Source organism: Anomaloglossus baeobatrachus, chromosome 7 (genome assembly GCF_048569485.1).
Source record: "Anomaloglossus baeobatrachus isolate aAnoBae1 chromosome 7, aAnoBae1.hap1, whole genome shotgun sequence".
Classification (NCBI taxonomy): domain Eukaryota; kingdom Metazoa; phylum Chordata; class Amphibia; order Anura; family Aromobatidae; genus Anomaloglossus; species Anomaloglossus baeobatrachus.
The window spans coordinates 215,954,580-215,973,019 of record NC_134359.1 but is presented as its reverse complement, the minus strand read 5'-3'; the positions used below and the strand labels follow the sequence as shown (position 1 = coordinate 215,973,019).

The following is an 18,440-nucleotide window of genomic DNA, read 5'->3' as shown; positions in this document are numbered from 1 at the left end:
AGCAAACTCAGAGGGTTTCCAGACACATTCTGGGGGACACATAGCGGTCTTCAAATATTACCCCTGTCACTGCCTCACATATCCCCCCCCCTCAGTTCAAACGGGCGGGGTTGAACATTCGCCAACATACAGGGGGCCCTGGAGAGGGCATCCGCATTGCCCTGCAACCTACCAGCCCGATGTTCCACAGAAAAGTGAAAGTTCTGCAAGGAGAGAAACCACCTGGTGACTCTAGCATTTCTCTCCTTCGCATTCCTCATCCAGACCAAAGTGGAGTGGTCTGTCACCAGGCGAAAGTGTCGCCCCAGCAGGTAGTAGCGTAGGGATTCCAGAGCCCATTTTATGGCCAGGCACTCCTTCTCCACTATGCTATAGTTCTTCTCTGCCGGGGTGAGTTTTCTACTCAAATAGGTGACCGGGTGCTCTTCTCCATCTACCTCCTGGGACAGAACTGCACTCAGACCCACCTCAAGACATCTGCCTGTACTATAAACTCCTTTTGAAAGTCAGGGTTGACAAGGACAGGCTGACCACATAGGACTACCTTTAGCACCTGAAAGGCTTCCTCTGCTTGTGTATTCCAGTGGACCATGACCGACTTCTTCCCTTTTAAAAAATCGGACAAAGGCGCCGACCGTCCAGCAAAATTGGGTATGAATCGTCGGTAATACCCCATTATACCCAGAAAGGCTCTTACCTGTTTTGTGGTAAGGGGATGAGGCCAGTTTTGAATGGCTTCGATTTTGTTTACTTGTGGCTTGATAACCCCTTGGCCTATCACATACCCCAAGTAACGGGCTTCTTTGAGACCTATAGCACATTTACTTGGATTCGCCGTCAGACCATCAGCTCTGAGCGAATCCACTACCGCTTGTACCTGAGATAAGTGGGTGCTCCAGTCACTGCTATAGATGATGATGTCATCCAAATATGCGGAGGCATATGGTTGATGGGGTTCTAACACTATGTCCATTAATCTCTGAAACGTGGCCGGAGCCCCATGTAAACCAAATAGCAAGACGACATAGTGATAGAGCCCCCCTGGCGTGACAAAAGCGGTCTTTTCTTTTGCCGCCTCTGTCAGCGGCACCTGTCAGTAACCTTTAGTGAGATCGAGAGTCGTGAAGTACTGGGCCCGTCCCAGTCTCTCTATCAGCTCGTCGACCCTGGGTATGGGATATATATCAAATTCGAAACCTCATTTAACTTTCGGAAGTCATTACAGAATCTTAAAGAACCGTCTGGTTTCGGGATCAGCACAATGGGACTGGCCCATTCGCTCGTGGATTTTTCAATAACCCCTAGTTGGAGCATCTTTTTTACCTCCTCCGCAATGGCTTGCCTACGAGCCTCTGGTACCCGGTATGGCCTCAGGCGTACCCTTACTTGAGGCTCGGTGACAATATCATGGTGGATTACGGTTGTTCGGCCTGGTAGGCTTGAGAACACATCCGTATTCCGCTGCACTAACCTCCGAGACTCCCGTCTCTGCCGTTTTGAGAGAGAATCCCCTATCCTCACTCCCAATTCATCATCAGGGGACTCCTCCTTTGTTGTTGTCAAGGCACCTGAAAAGGTTAGGTCCAACGTTACGTCAGCCACCATACATTCCCTGTCTTTCCATGCCTTCAGCAGGTTTACATGGTAGATTTGCTCTGGTTTTCTTCTACCTGGCTGATACACCTTATAGTTTACTTCCCCCACTTTCTCCCGGATCTCATAGGGACCTTGCCATTTGGCTAAGAACTTACTTTCTGCAGTAGGTATTAGGACTAAGACACGATCTCCCGGTTTAAAAGACCTGATGGAGGCCTTTCTATTATACTGAGTACTTTGGGCTGCCTGAGCATCCAGCAAATGCTCTTTAACAATGGGCATTATTGCCGTGATACGATCCTGCATACCCATAACGTATTCAACTGTGCTTTTGTGAGGGGTGGGCTCCTGTTCCCAAGTTTCCTTAACTATATCCAGCAGTCCCCGCGGATGTCTGCCATACAGTAACTCAAATGGCGAGAACACGGTGGAAGATCGTGGGACCTCGCGGATAGCGAACATTAAATAGGGCAATAACATGTCCCAATCTTTCCCCTCTTTGGAGACCACCTTTTTCAACATAGCCTTCAGAGTTTTATTAAAACGTTCCACTAGACCATCAGTCTGGGGATGGTACACTGACGTGCGTAGCTGCTTGATCTGGAGGAGTTTGCACAGTTCCTTTGTAATTTTAGACATAAAGGGAGTGCCCTGATCGGTCAGGATTCCTTTGGGTAACCCCACGCGACAGAACATAGCAAACAACTCCCGAGCAATAAGCCTTGCCGAGGTGTGACGTAGTGGAATGGCCTCCGGATAACGTGTCACGTAATCCATCACTACCAGGATGTGCTGGTGACCACGGGCTGATTTTACAATGGGTCCGATCAGATCCATAGCAATCCGCTCAAAAGGCACCTCTATAATGGGTAAAGGTATCAGAGGACTACGGAAACGGTGCGTTGGTGCGGTCAACTGACAAACTGGGCAGGACTCACAGAACCTCTTAATTTCTGCGCCGACCCCTGGCCAGTAAAACCGCTGAAACATGCGTTCCCGCGTTTTCTCTTTACCTAGGTGCCCACTCATTAGGTGGTTATGAGCCAATTCCAAGGTCTGATGGCGGTACGGCTGAGGGACCACCAACTGTTCCACTATTTCCCCCCGGATTGTATCAACCCGATAGAGCAACTCTCGCTTTAGAGCCATGTAGGGAGTTTCCAGCCTGGCACCAGGCCGCTGGGGTACCCCATCAATTACCTGTACATTTCCACGACCAGGAACCAATGTGGGGTCCCGGAGCTGTGCTGTTCCGAAATTATCTGGAGACACGTTCAACTCCGGGATTGCCTCGGGTGGCTCAACCTCTCCTACCATTACCTCTAGGGGGAACCTGGCAGGGTTACACTCTGTCCCTATACTGGTGACCCCTACGGCAGGTATCCCTGAGTCGGGATCGTCCGGATCAGGGCCTGGTTTAATCATACACCTCGGAGGGCTAGGTCGCCTCCCACATAATGTCCAGAACAGGGGCAAGTCTCTTCACAAAATAACAGCATATGGAAGACTTTTCATCACCCCCACTTCATGTTGAACCTCTCCACACGAGGTAGCAATGGTGACCCTTTCCATAGGGTATTCACGTAGGTCTCCATGAATACAAAGTACCCCTACTTTATGTCCCGTAGGGTTTTCCCCGGAGACCAAGGAGGCATGTACAAGAGTCACTACACTTCCTGAGTCCAACAAAGCCTCTGCTGTATAGCCATTAACACGTACTTTGCAGAGATGGGGCTCCTCCCCCATAGTAACAGTGCTTATGGTACAAACAGTATGGGCATACATTGATACCCGGTGAGCGTACCGGCAGTCCATGGGTTCTGATGTGAGTGGGCACTGTGCCATCACATGCCCGAGCTGATGGCATCGCCAGCACATAACAGCAGAGGTGTCCCTGTTTCGGGTGTCTGACTTTGGGGAACCGGGACTCCGGCTGACCTTAGTCTGGGGTTTACTCTCTGCCAGGGCTGAAAACGGGGCAGCACCCGAGGAGGGATGGGAGTCTTTTACCAACTGTGAAGGGGGCGTATCCCTACGGAGTGCCCGCCGTGAAGCAGAGTACTGGACCAACTCCTGGGTAGCTGTGTAGCGTTCCACCAAATTCACTAGCTGGTCTAGGGTACCGGGGTCCCCCTGTCCCACCCACCGTTGAATGGGGGCTGGCAAAGTCTGCACAATCCGTTCAATCACCACCCGCTCAATCATCTGTCCGGGGTTCAAGGTCTCCGGCTGCAGCCATTTTTTTACAAGGTCCAGTAAGACATGGGCCTGTGAGCGTGCAGGTTTTCCCTCCTCAAAGAACCACTGATTCACTCGTTGGGCCCGGAGATAAGTGTTAACCCCCATTCGTGCAAGGATCTCACCTTTCAGTGTGCCATAGTCCTTGGCATCCTCCGTGCTGAGATCCAGGTAGGCTTTTTGGGGTTCACCTACCAAGAACGGGGCCACGACATCAGTCCAACGGTCGATAGACAATTTCTCTTGCTCAGCGGTCCTCTCAAACACGGAGAGAAAGGCTTCTGGGTCATCCTCTGCACTCATCTTCGTAAGTGCCGCCCTTACTCTGTTCTGGGCCGCAGGAAGGACTGGATGACCTGGAGTTACCGCTGGGAGCGCTTCTCGCAGAGCAGAAAGCTGCTTAGTCAACAAGCTGTTTGTCTCCTGTTGCTGAACTAACGCCCGCTGGAGCTGGACATTGGTTTGTTGCTGCTGAGCATTAGCCTGTTGCTGCTGAGCATTAGCCTGTTGCTGTTGTGCACTGGTTTGTGCAAAAGCCTGCTGTAGTTGAGCAGTAGACTGGGCCAGCTGCTTTACAAGATCCTCCATAGTGGCTGCTGAGTTAAACTGTAACTTTGCAGGCTTGATCATAAACATGTGAAAACTGGGTTGTTGCCCCTAGCAACCAGGCTGCAACGCCTGTAAGCTTCGTGGACCCGCCGATCCACCGCAAACAGTCAGTACATTTTTTTTTTTTTTTTTTTCCGGGTAAGTACCTCTTAGGCCATTGCCCTTAGCAACCAGGCTGCCATGCCCGCATTCTCCACCATAATGTGAGGTAGCAGCGTTGCTTGGGCAAAAACGTGAGGCAGTGAGGCAGCAGCGTGTTCACACCAACAGTCTATTTATTGTTGCAGCATAAATAGATCCAATTTCCCACTGTCAAAGTCTCTTCCGGATCACAGCCGATGCATATAGACAAATTCTTTGCATCAAAAAGTCTTGTTACCTTAGGACCCCGTTAACCGCAGGGATCTGTGTAAGGTTCTCCTAGGCTCACACTCTCGGCCTGTGTTCACTCCACACAGAGCCAGCCCAGCTCACACAGCATGTGTTAGCTTCACCAAGCCTGGCTCTCAACTGAGACACACCCTGCTGTGCTCTGCATGATTTAAACGAAAATGCCGGACATGAGGATTGCTACAAAACCTGGACTGGGAGGAGGGATCTGTCTCCCTGTTACCCTTTGTGCTATACTCCCAGTAATAGCTATAGCAAACTCAGAGGGTTTCCAGACACATTCTGGGGGACACATAGCGGTCTTCAAATATTACCCGTCACTGCCTCACAGCACCCTTATCAATTTCTTGATTTGAACACTCCTAACTACTTTTTACTGACTTACTGAAGCACTGAATTGGTTTTGTAACCTCATTGAGCTTTGAACTTCATAGGCAGGTGTATCCAATCATGACAAAAGGTATTTAAGATGGCCACTTGCAAGTTGTTCTCCTATTTGAATCTCCTATGAAGAGTGGCATCATGGGCTCCTCAAAACAACTCTCAAATGATCTGAAAACAAAGATTATTCAACATAGTTGTTCAGGGGAAGGATACAAAAAGTTGTCTCAGAGATTTAAACTGTCAGTTTCCACTGTGAGGAACATAGTAAGGAAATGGAAGAACACAGGTACAGTTCTTGTTAAGCCCAGAAGTGGCAGGCCAAGAAAAATATCAGAAAGGCAGAGAAGAAGAATGGTGAGAACAGTCAAGGACAATCCACAGACCACCTCCAAAGACCTGCAGCATCATCTTGCTGCAGATGGTGTCAATGTGCATCGGTCAACAATACAGCGCACTTTGCACAAGGAGAAGCTGTATGGGAGAGTGATGCGAAAGAAGCCATTTCTGCAAGCACGCCACAAACAGAGTCGCCTAAGGTATGCAAAAGCACATTTGGACAAGCCAGTTACATTTTGGAAGAAGATCCTGTGGACTGATGAAACAAAGATTGAGTTGTTTGGTCATACAAAAAGGCATTATGCATGGAGGCAAAAAAACACAGCATTCCAAGAAAAGCACTTGCTACCCACAGTAAAATTTGGTGGAGGTTCCATCATGCTTTGGGGCTGTGTGGCCAATGCCGGCACCGGGAATTTTGTTAAAGTTGAGGGTCGCATGGATTCAACTCAGTATCAGCAGATTCTTGACAATAATGTGCAAGAATCAGTGACGAAGTTGAAGTTACGCAGGGGATGGATATTTCAGCAAGACAATGATCCAAAACACCGCTCCAAATCTACTCAGGCATTCATGCAGAGGAACAATTACAATGTTCTGGAATGGCCATCCCAGTCCCCAGACCTGAATATAATTGAAAATCTGTGGGATGATTTGAAGCGTGCTGTCCATGCTCGGCGACCATCAAACTTAACTGAACTGGAATTGTTTTGTAAACAGGAATGGTCAAATATACCTTCATCCAGGAACTCATTAAAAGCTACAGAAAGGGACTAGAGGCTGTTATTTTTGCAAAGGAGGATCTACAAAATATTAATGTCACTTTTATGTTGAGGTGCCCATACTTATGCACCTGTCAAATTTAGTTTAAATGCAGATTGCACATTTTCTGTTAGTACAATAAACCTCATTTCATTTCAGAAATATTACTCAGTCCATCAGTTATTAGATAAATGAAACTGAAATAGCTGTTGCAAAAACCCAAATTGTTATAAAGAAAAAAGGTTAACATTAATAGGGGTGCCCAAACTTTTTCATATGACTGTATGTGCATAAGTATTAGACAAGTGAGTATTTTGATCAGATCATCATTTTTATGCAGATTATACATCCCCAAGCTGTATAACCCTGAATGCTTATTGGATGAAGCAGATCAGGTGATGTATATTTGAATAATGAGGAGGGTGCGGCCTAAGGATATAGACGCCCTTTATCAAGGTTTGCAGAATTATTAGACAGCCTTTCTTCCTCAGGCACAATGGGCCAAAAAAGAGATTTAACTGACTCTGAACAGTCAAAAATTGTTAAAAGAGATGCTTAAACGCCGCTTTACACGCGTCGATTTATCGTGCGTTCGCATGAGCGATCGCACCCGCCCCCATCGTTTGTGCGTTACGGGCAATATGTTGCCAGTGTCGCACAAAGTCGTTAACCCCCCGTCACACGTACTTACCTCCCGAGAGACGACGCTGTGGGCGGCGAACATCCTCTTTCTGAAGGCGAGGGACGTTCGGCGTCACAGCGACGTCACACAGCGGCCGCCCAATAGAAGTGGAGGGGCGGAGATGAGTAGGACGTAACATCCTGCCCACCTCCTTCCTTGCGCATTGCCGGCGGCCGCAGGTAAGCTGCAGTTCATCGTTCCCAGGGTGTCACACGGAGCGATGTGTGCTGCCTCGGGAACAATGAACAACCGGCACGCAGAAGGACGTTCAATTTTTTTTAAAATGAGTGACGTGTCAACGAGCAGCGATAAGGTGAGTATTTTCGCTCGTTCACAGTCGCGCGTAGCTGTCACACACTACGATATGTCAAACGATGCCGGATGTGCGTCACTAACGACGTGACCCTGACAGCATATTGTTAGATATATCGTAGCATGTAACGGGGCCTTTACTCTTGAAATTGCTAAGATTTTGGGGTGTAATCACAGAAATATCAAATGTTTTATTGAAAATAGTCAAAAAAATCATAAAAAATGTGTTGAAAAAAATAATAGACACAAATTAACTGCCAAACATTTTAGAACAATCATGTGAAGTGGCCATTAGCCTTCAGTGTGGGCATATACCAGAACTGCGAAAAAGACTGATGGCACATCCTACCTTTCTAATGTGAACAGGTGCAAACTGAACATGAAACATAGTAACAAAAAGGAGACAGTTGCACTCTGTAGTGCTAAGATATCTATAACAATGAATATGGGAATATAGACATACATCACTGCTATGAAAAACATGTAATAATTGAGATACTTGGCACACAAAAATGGCCAGTTTTATGTGAGCCCAACAGCCAGTGGCAAAGCAACCTCTTTTTGTTGGGTCTATATCAAACTAATGACTCTCTTTGGAATAAAAATCCTACAATTAATGGGTGGACAGGAACCTGCATATGGAGAATTAAAATTGTCTAAGGCTGAAGAGCAGGAGTGCTCAGTCAAAAGGCTTAACCCTGTAATATAAGAAAAAGACTGATGGCACATCCTACATTTCTAATGTGAACAGGTCTAAAATGAACATGAAACAGAGTAACAAAAAAGAGATGGTTGCACTCTGTAGGACAAAGACATGTGTAACAATGAATATGGGAATATAGACATACATCACGGCTATGAAAAACATGTAACAATTGAGATAATTAGCACACAAAAATGGCCGGTTTTATGTGAACCCAACAGCCAATGGCAAGGCGACTTCTTTTTGTTGGGTCCCTATCAAACTAATGCCTCTCTTTAGGTTAAAAAACCTACAGTTCATGGGCGGACAGAAACCTGCAAATGTGCACTACAGAGTACAACTGTCTCCTTTTTGTTACTATATTCTAGAGCAGGGGTGGGGAACCTTTTTTCTGTCGGGGGCCATTTGGAAATTTCTACCAACCTTCGGGGGCCGCACAAAATTATCAATGTTTAAATGACTCTGCTATATTGGGTGAAGCAATTAATTAACTGGGGGCATGGGGCTGGGGGCACAGACACCACACGCGGGGCTGGGGGCACAGACACCACACGCGGGGCTGGGGGCACAGACACCACACGCGGGGCTGGGGGCACAGACACCACACGCGGGGCTGGGGGCACAGACACCACTGGAGGGGCTGGAGGCACAGACACCACTGGAGGGGCTGGAGGCACAGACACCACTGGAGGGGCTGGAGGCACAGACATCACTGTGGGGAGGCACAGACATCACTGTGGGGAGGCACAGACATCACTGGGGGGAGGCACAGACATCACTGGGGGGAGGCACAGACATCACTGGGGGGAGGCACAGACATCACTGGGGGGAGGCACAGACATCACTGTGGGGGAGGCACAGACATCACTGGGGGGAGGCACAGACATCACTGGGGGGAGGCACAGACATCACGGGGGGGAGGCACAGACATCACTGGGGGGAGGCACAGACATCACTGGGGGGGAGGCACAGACATCACTGGGGGGGAGGCACAGACATCACTGGGGGGGAGGCACAGACATCACTGGGGGGGGCTGCACACAGGACTGGGGGGGGCTGCACACAGGACTGGGGGGGTGCACACAGGACTGGGGGGGTGCACACAGGACTTGGGGGGTGCACACAGGACTGGGGGGTGCACACAGGACTGGATGATGGGCTGCACATAGGATTGTGTGAGGGTGCACACAGGACATTGGGGGGCTGCACACAGGACTGGGGGAGGGGTGCACACAGGATTGGGGGGGTGCAAACAGGACCACTGGGTGATGGGCTGCACACAGGACATTGGGGGGCTGCACACAGGACTGGGGGAGGGGTGCACACAGGACATTGGGGGGCACACTGCGCTGAGAGTTTCATGCAACTCTGGGGGAGAAGGTTTACAGAACTGGTGTGGGGAGGCACAAAGCATTGGGCACGGCACATAGCAGCAGAGGGTCGGCGCTGGACTCACAGCAGCATTGCATTCACATCACCGGAGTGCAGGAGCCGGACACACTGCATCAGAAGGAGAAGGCAGGCACTGATCTCCGGAGGGCAGGGGGCGTGCACAGAACGCTGGACGCTGTGAGGCTGCTGTGGACCCGCCCACAATTGGCACTGGCCGATGGGAGAACACATTGCAGCACAAACAGCAATGTGTGGATTTAAAGGGCCGGCGGCAGCAAGACCGCGGTGACAGCACCATCACTGCCTCCCCCGGGAATCTGCCCGGGGGCCACATAAAAGGTCATGGCCCGCGGGCCGGAGGTTCCCCACCCCTGTTCTAGAGCTACAACCTCCCCGGAGGCCCAGAAATGCAAAGTGTTCAGTGCTCAGAGACATGGCTGAGGTAAGGGAAGCTGATCAGCATCACACATGTACACATCCCCATGGAAAACTATCTGATAACACTGTTCTAAAGCCAAATTGGCTCAGAGATGAAAACAGTTGAACCCAACTTAAATTGTGGTGCTGAAAGCAAATCCGATGCCTAAATTTTCTGATTGGCTTTAATTTTCAAGCTCCAGAGGAGGTTGTAATTACTTATGACACCTTTCATGCAGGCTTATAGAAACATTGTAGCTTTATTATTTCATCATCACTATTGCATTGTTAGTAGCTAGTCTGTTACATAATCATTTTAGTCTATTGAGCCTTCAGTTTTCTATCATCTTAGGGAGGCCAATCAAAAATCACCAACTCAACTCTGATGATGCATCCGCAGTTGCATCACCTACTTTTATAATGCTCCTTGTGAAAAATTATACAATTTTATTTCTTATCATATTGACATGTTTCTATATATTTTTCAGGCATGACTCGCTCTTTCAATAACAAAGTGGATAGTTTTTGCTACATATGCGGAGAATTCATTTTTGAGTCACAAAGATGAAATCTGACTACTATGATAAGAAAAGCCTACAAAGTTGTATTTTGGCTGCAGAATATGAGATCAGGACAAGAATTGGGCTCCACACATATGGTGCAATAGATGTGCATCACATCTTACCCACTGGTTGCATAGAATGGCTTTTGCAGTCCCAGTGATCTGGAAAGAGCCAACCAATCACACTGCCAATTACTATTTCTGCATGGTGCTGCCATTAGGAAAATAGTCAAAATTCAAAGAAGAAGCAGTGGACTTTACAGTGCCCAAACTTTCCATCTGCAATATGCAGAGTACCACATGCAGAAGGCCTGCCAATTTCAAAAGCAACAGAAACAGAAGTCTGGTATTGCTGTAAATGTACTGACCAGAAGAATAAAGGCACCATAACATTATACAACAAGGTGAACAGTGTACAAAATAAATAAACCCAATTCTTCAACTGCTGTTGATTTGTTTATTCTTCCTCCCAAAGATCGCAGTAGAGCATGGCTCATATTTATCCTGTGCTCTATGCTGAACGCTTACACAGATGATTACGTGAAGTAAGGTGATTCCCTGCAGGGTATATAATAAAAAACAAACACGCGACACCAATCTCAGTGCGTTATGAAACCGACTCTCTGGTGCCGTTTAAATGAAGTTTTATGCACTCACCTTTTGCCATAAAACTTCAAGCATATATAATTTGTCCAAAGCCTCTTAACGTTTCTAAAGTTTATCCGGGTCAGCTGCTTGCCTTGAATTGATCCTGTGTTTCATCCAGCCACGGATCCCCACAGGTGAAAAGGTTAAAAATGGAGTGAATCATTTCTACAGTGGCCGTGCTCCCCGTAGTGATGATTTTGAAACCTCTTATCCACAATTGGAATTTATTGTTCAAAAAACATTAAACGTACGGAAATAAAAAACAGATACAACACATTTCGGCGGAAAGTTAGATGTATTTTTATTTAGATACCCGAGGAAGGCGATTGTTTCCGCCGAAACGCGTTGTATCTTTTTTATTTCGGTACGTTTAATGTTTTTTGAACAATAAATTCCAATTGTGGATAAGAGGTTTCAAAATCATCACTACGGGGAGCACGGCCACAATAGAATTGATTTACTCCATTTTTAACAGAGGATTACGTGTAAATCTTTGAAAAATGTGATTCAGGCAAAATTAGTAACGGAAAATTCACTGTAATGAGGCAGAGGGAGCCACTTTGAACTCCTGTCTGGCCTGCAGTGCAGCGGTGTCCATCTTTTTTTGCGTCTTTTTATGTGTGCACAAAAGTGCGGTCCTATCATGACTTTAGCTGTTCATTGATAGGAATCATGGCATAGATATTATGATTTATTTGGCTAACATCCATTAGGTGGAACCCCGGCCATCACTCAACAATGCAAAACTATGCTTTGTGTTCACCATTTCTGAAAATATGACATTATATTGATGCAGTTCATATTTCATAATTTCTATAAAAGTAGACAAATTTTATGTTTTCTGTGTAAAGCTGGTGTCACACTAAGCGACAGCGACAACGACGTCGCTGTTACGTCACCATTTTCGGTGACGTAACAGCGACCTTGTAAGTCGCTGTTATGATCGCTGCTTAGCTGTCAAACACAGCAGAAGCAGCGATCATAACGTCGCTGTGCTACATGTGCGGAGAGCAGGGAGCCGCGCTTAGCGCTGGCTCCTTGCTCTCCTAGGTACAGTACACATCGGGTTAATTAACCCGATGTGTGCTGCAGCTACATGTCACAGTGCAGAGAGCAAGGAGCCGCGCGCACTGCTTAGCGCTGGCTCCTTGCTCTCCTTGCTACAGTATACATCGGGTTAATTACCCAATGTGTACTGCAGCCACATGTCACAGTGCAGGAGCCGGCACTGGCAGCAAGAGCGGAGGCTGGTAACCAGCGTAAACATCGGGTAACCAGGGAAAGGGCTTCCCTTGGTTACCCGATGTTTACGCTGGTTACAGCTTACCGCAGCTGCCAGTGCCGGCTCCTGATTGCTTCATTTCGTCGCTCTCTCGCTGTCACACACAGCAATGTGTGTGTCACAGCGGGAGAGTGACGACCAAAAAATGAAGCTGGACATTCAGCAACGACCGGCGACCTCACAGCAGGGGCCAGGTCGTTGCTGGATGTCACACACAGCGACAGCGACGGGACGTCGCTGCAACGTCACAGAAAATGGTGACGTAGCAGCGACGTCGTTGTCGTCGTCGTTATGTGTGACACCAGCTTAAGCTGAGGCTCTTATCTCTACCGGTCATAAATCTGCCCTTCTCAGCATTCTTGTGCATTCATGATGAGATTGGCCTCACAACTGCTAGCCATTAGCGTTCTGTTTTATTATCTGTTTCCCAAAGGACAGATCAGTTGCATAGGGGTCATCTGTTAGATTGCAAGCTCTCTTTCCTCCTTTGTTATAGTGACACATCCCAGGGGTATGGGGTATTCGGTCCCGGGCCTTGAATCACAGGGACATGTCAGGGGGCAGGCCGATGCCCGGTTCCATGACCCTGGGGGTCGCTTAAAAAGGGGTATTAGGGAAAAATAAAATAAAATGTTTTTCGTGACGCCACTTGCGGTATGCAGCTAGGTGAGGGGAGCCGCTGCTGCAAAGTCTCTCACTGCTGGGGCTTGTGGTTTTAAGCAGCTTGGATGTTATGGCCCTCTGCAAGTAGAGCTGAGCCCCAGGGAAAAATGATGGTGGTTGTAGTATGGTGATAGTTGGTGACAGAGGCGCAGGAAGAATTCAGACAACACACGGGCTGCGGTTTAACTTGTTTTTTACTCACTGGTTCCATGAGGCTGCAACCCGGCTGGTGCTGGTCTCTACCAATCTGGGCCTCAGGTAATCCGGTATTCCTTTTGTCCCAGTGCCGGTGTCATGACTAGGTGAGCTTTACTTTCATGCACCCGTCTGTAATTGGTGTGTCCCCGTGGCCTAAAGCGTTTTTGGGGGTCCCCTCCTGGTCTCTCAGTCCTGCCCCGTATAGCAGGCAGCTTGAATCTCTCTTGGGTCGGACCTCTGTCTCAGTTCCCGGGTTCCCTCTTTGCTGCTGTGCCCTGGACACTAACGTTGGTGAGGAACCCTGATGATTCTCTCACCGGGCAGATTTATCAGATGAGCTTGAAGCGTCTTTCTGAACTAGGGCTTTGCACCCCGCCTGTGCTCGGTCCCGCGAGTACGGACACCGTGCTCTCCCTGGCGAGTGTACTCCTTTAGCCCAACAATTCACTTCACACTTTCTGTCTGCACGCCAACTTCAGACTCCCTTTCAAGATGTCTGTCTACTCTCAACTGCACTCACTAGCCCCTCCCCCTCCCGAGTTTCTGACTAGCGGATTGAGATAAATCCCCACTATAAGTGGCCATCCACCAGGTCTGACTCTAGCCTGTTACCCAGTCTGGGAAAAAAAGGGAAGAATGTGTGTTTGATTGGTGTTTATTGGTCTTCCAGGAACCTGAGGTTAGCACTGCACCTGTTACTGGATGCAATACCCTGTGGCACCTGCACCTCAGGGTCGCCACACAATAGTTTATTCCTTTTATTCAATATGGGGGGTGGATATGTCTTTTCTAGATACCAGATAAATGTCTTATGGATATTAATTTCTCTATGACAGAGCCACTTTGATTGCTAATCTCTCCGCAAAGGAGAGCCAAATAATTTTAAAAAAGTTATATATGTCACTATTACATTGTGTGTCCAGTTCAACATGAAAAATTTGGTGAAAGATCTTCTTTAAAGGGAACCAGTCAGGTGCAATATGCATCCAGAACCACAAGCAAAGCAATACATATTGCTAATCCCTGCCTAACCGTCCCTGTGCCTGGTATTATAAAGAGATCTTTAGAAAACGTATTTCAAAAGATCCTATATGATATGCTAATGAGGCCAGCGACTAGTCGTAGGGGTGTTACTTACCTTGGCTAGTTGGCCGTGTGAGCATGCTAACATGCTAATGAACGAGCAGTGTCAGAGACATGGTTGCTCTCACCTCTGCTGCCACCACTGGTTTTCGGTTCAGTGCACATGATCAGAACATCCCAGTACGTCTGGTGATGCACATTACACCAGTTTGAAGCTGGGATGCGTACACCTGGCTTCATAGTACGCATTACTGGAAGAAACCCAGCGTTGGGCATGGTGTCAGCAGAGAGCGGTGAGATCAATCATGCCTCTAACACTGCGCATTCATTAGCATGTTAGCACGCCCACAGGGGCGTGCTTACATACTAAGGGGGCAGACTAGCCAAGGGAATTAACGCCCTTTCAACTAGTCGCTGGCCTCATTACCATATTATAAAGAACTGTTAGAAATACTTTTTCTTAGATCTCTTTGTTTGCTACTAAATACAGGGACAATTAGACAGGGATTAGCAGTATGCACTCAGAACTGCTCGTGGTTCTGGGTGCATATTGCACTTGACAGGTTCCCTTTAAATATAAAAGCATGCATGTTTGATATCGGTGTAATCGTACTGACCTGGACATTCATATTTCCATGTGACTTTTTACCACACAGTGAATGGCTTAATAACAAAACCCAAAAAAAATTGAAGTGCATTTTTTTTGTTCACCATTTCATCATACTTTTTATTTTCCATATTTTTTAAGCATATTATATAACAGTGACATTCAAAACTGCAGCTCGTCAGGCAAAAAATAGGCCCTTAAACAGCTATGTTGACAAAAACATAAAAATGTAATGGCTCTTGGAAAAATGCGACTGCGCTAAAAATTAAAAGTAAAGGGTTAAAGATCAACAAAATAACATTTCTCAGCGAACAAAAATGATCAGAAGAGTCCCTAATGCCTCCCTGAAGGACCCAACAATCTAGCTAGTACCAAGCGGTTAAATCATTACAGCATTTACTGTTCATTACGTGTATAAACTATGCGGCAGCGCTGGGTTATTGTGAAGAGCGAGTTCTCATGCATTCACAGCAAGGAGGGCCTCGGAGAATTGTGGGATCCCCACAATGCTGAAGTTTGGACTTGACTTTTGCAAGAAAGTCGAATCATTAAGTGGTCATTAGGGGCCCTACTGGCAACTTTTTCTAATAAAAGTTCTTTAGGAAAATCACGTTTGTGGTTGCCCACTTTTTTCTTAAATCCAAACAATAAAAAATGCCAATTAAACTTATAAGACATATCCTCAACAGTACAGTTTTTCATAAGCACTCTAAATACAAATATCCCTTCAATTTTTCTCCAATTGTCTATTAACAGTGCCTTGAAATAGTATTCATACCCTATCAATTTTTCCACATTTTCTTCATGTTACACCCACAAACCTAAATGGATTTTAATGGGATTTTATGCAACATACCAACACATATAGTAGTAGCAAGTGTTTGTGAAGGGTAAAGGAAATTATACATGTTTTTCTAAATATCTGAAATATATAAATCTGAAAACTGTGATGTGCACATGTATTCAGCTCTCTTAAGTCAATACTTTGTAGGACCACCTTTCGCTGCAATTACTGCTGCAAGTCTTTTGGGGTATGTCTCTACCAGCTTTCCAGAGGCTGAAATTTTTCAAAGAAGAATTGGCACAAATATCTCTAGCTCAATGAGATTGCATAAAGAGCGTCTGTGAACAGCAATTTTCAAGTCTTGTTACAGATTCTCAATGGGAACTAGATCTGGACCATTCACACACATAAATCTGCTTTGACCCAAACCGTTCCATTGTAGCTCTGGCTGTATATTTAGGGTTGTTTTGCTCATGGAAGCTGAACCTATGCCCCAGTATAATACCCTTACTGGAGTCCCTTCATTGTCCTTCTCCCCTCCTCTGGCGGGGACGCCGGACACTCACCCTCCTAGCCGCTAAGTGGTGGCTGCTCTGACCCCGGTTTCTGCCACCAACTCCCGGGGCTTGCACATGCCACACAGTTTTCCTGGGAGTGCTTAGAGTTTGCGCACCTTTTCTTAAAGGGCCAATACGCCCCAACCCAGAAGTGCCTCTCAGCCTATGGCATCAGGTATTTATGGCACCCTCCCCTTAACTGAGGTGCCTGGGCCACGTGGGCTAATCCTAGAGACGTGTTGCTAGTTATGCAGGTCCCTTACGTATGTGCTGCTGTTGCTGTGTCACTTACACATCTGTTTCATAGTCCTGGATGCTGCATTGTATCATATCAGCCAAGTCTGCTATACCCGCCACTGCTGCAACGTAGCCTGCCAGCCAAGTCTGCTATATGAGCCAGTGCTGCTTTTTATCCTGTCGGCCACATCTGCTATACTGACTGCTGCTGCATCATACCCTATCGACCACTCCTACTATAATCGGTCGCTGCTGCACCGTATCCCATTAGCTGAGCCTGCCGCATCAGCCGTCCCAACAGCACCAGCCTCATCAGAGACTGTTCCGTGTCCATATCCTTGAGGCCAGCTGTAACAGCAACATTCTCCCTGTGTAGCACCTTGTTTCTACCTGCAGCGCAAAACCCCCACCGTTAGAGGCTCTGGTGAAAACCCGGTGTGAACCATAGTCAAGCTACTCAGGTATTCTGGTTGATGCGGCCCAGTGGGTCCACCCCCCGCTTGCACCTGGAAGCATTACACCTAGTCCCAATTCATTTGCAGCCTCTAACAGGTCTTTTTTCAGGATTGCTCTGTATTTAGCTCCATCCATCTTCCCATCAACTCTGACCATCTTCCCTGTCCATACCGAAGAAATGCATCCCCATAGCATGATACTGTCACCGCCATGTTTCACACTGGGGAGGGAATTTTCAGGGTGATGAGCAGTGTTAATTTTCTGCCACATACATCATTTTCTTTTTAGCCCAAAAAGATCATCTTCTTCAACATGCTAGCTGTGTCCCCTACATGGCTGTTTGCAAACTGGAACAGGATGTATTATGGCTTGCTTTCAAAAATGGCTTTCTTCTTCCATAAAGACCAGACTTGTAGAATATATGACTAATAGTTGTCCTGTGGATTGATTCTCCGACCTAAGCTGTGGATCTCTGCATCTTTTCCAAAGTGACCATGGGCCTCTTGGCCGCTTCTCTAATTAGTGCTCTCCTTGCTTGGACGGCCATGTCTTGGTAAGTTTGCAGTTGTGTCATACTCTTTCCTTTTTGAATGATGTACTGAATAGTGCTCCGTGCGATGTTAAGAGCTTGTTTTTTTTTCTACAACCTAACCCTGCTTTACTGAATTCCCCAACATTATCCCTGAACTGTCTGATGTGTTACTTGATTTTAATTATGTTGTTTAATCCCGAATGTTCTCAAAATATAATGTTGTCAAACTTCTAGGCCAGGGGTGGGGAACCTTTCTATTGCCGGGGGCCATTTGGAAAATTCTACCAACCTTCGGGGGCCACAAAAAATTATAAACTTGAAAATGGCGCGGCTATAATTGGTCAAACAATGAATTAACTCACCCCTACTGCGGTGACCGGAGCTGCTTCTCTTTGGTGCGGCCGTGATGTTTGCTTCACACAACTGCTTTTCCAGGTTTATCTTTGTCTGGAGCACAGGCAACTCTTCATGATAATAAGATTGGTAAATCATATATATCACACAGAAGACACTGCACATACACAAACAGCTCTGACACACTGGCCGCATACTGCACACAAACTTGACACACTGGTCATATTGTACACCTCCCATGACACACACTGGCCATATACAGTACACATGCACAGGAGATACTGTATACTGTACACAGCACTCACATGCCGCACACACGCGCGCGCGCACACACACACACACACACACACACGCCATACACAGCATTCAACAAGCCATAGACAGCACTCAACAAACCATACACACAGCACTGAACATGCCGTATACACAGCACACACGACATATACACAGCACACACGCCGTATACACAGCACACACGCCGTATACACAGCACACGCTGTATACACAGCACACACGTCGTATACACAGCACACGCTGTATATACAGCACACACACACGCCGTATACACAGCACACGCTGTATACACAGCACAAACACACGCTGTAAACACAGCACACACACACACTATATACACAGCACACACGCCGTATACACAG

At 47.1% G+C, this 18,440-nt stretch overlaps 1 protein-coding gene across 1 annotated transcript in view; it reads right to left on the bottom strand.

Moving 5' to 3' along the window:
- METTL22 (methyltransferase 22, Kin17 lysine) overlaps positions 1-18,440 on the bottom strand; it is a 285,223-nt gene that overhangs the window by 136,228 nt on the left and 130,555 nt on the right. The gene's annotated exons all lie outside the window — the stretch shown is intronic.